This window comes from Echinops telfairi, unplaced genomic scaffold, assembly GCF_000313985.2.
Source record: "Echinops telfairi isolate 266 unplaced genomic scaffold, ASM31398v2 ScPeMD7_5;HRSCAF=22, whole genome shotgun sequence".
Lineage (NCBI taxonomy): Eukaryota > Metazoa > Chordata > Mammalia > Afrosoricida > Tenrecidae > Echinops > Echinops telfairi.
In genome coordinates this window covers 33,014,465-33,015,230 of record NW_022103901.1, presented here as the reverse complement: position 1 = coordinate 33,015,230, position 766 = coordinate 33,014,465, and positions in this window count along the sequence as shown.

The following is a 766-nucleotide window of genomic DNA, read 5'->3' as shown; positions in this document are numbered from 1 at the left end:
TGAGAGAGAGTAAGTGAGAGAGTGAGTGAGTGAGTCTTTCTGTAAAATCTTGTGTAGAACTCGTTCTCTCACTTTCTTAAATTTTTGTCAAATTCACCAGTGAGACTATCTGGGCCCAGTGCTTACTTTCTTGGAGGCTTATAACCACAGATGGAAAGCCTTCCGTTGACATAACAATCGAATCTATTCTCATGTTAGCTCTGGGAATTTGTCTGTCAAGGCATTTGTCCGTTTCATCTAAGGTTTTGCATTTGTTGGCATAGAATTATTCACAATATTCTTTTATTATCCTCCCCACCAGGATGTGTATAGTATCTCCCTTTCATTCATGATACTGGAAATTTTTGTCTTCTTTTTTTTCCCCTCCAGAGTTATTGATATAATTTTTTTGTTCTTTTTTAAAAAATCATTTTATTGGGGGCTCTTACAATCTTATCACAATCTATACATCCATCCATTGTGTCAAGCACAATGTGCCAATGTTACCATCATCATTTTCAAAACATTTTCTTTCTACTTGAGCCCTTGGCATCAGCTCATTTTCCCTCCTCCCGCACTGTCCCTCCCTCATGAACCCTTGATAATTTTTTTTTCATGCCTTACACAGTCTGCTGTCTCCCATCACCCACATTTCTGTTGTTCATCCCCCTAGGAGGGGGTTATATGTCGATCATTGTGCTTGATTCTCCCTTTCTCCCCTCACCTTCCACTTCCCCTCCTGGTATTTCTACTCTCCTTATTGAGCCTGAGGGGTTTATCCGTCCTG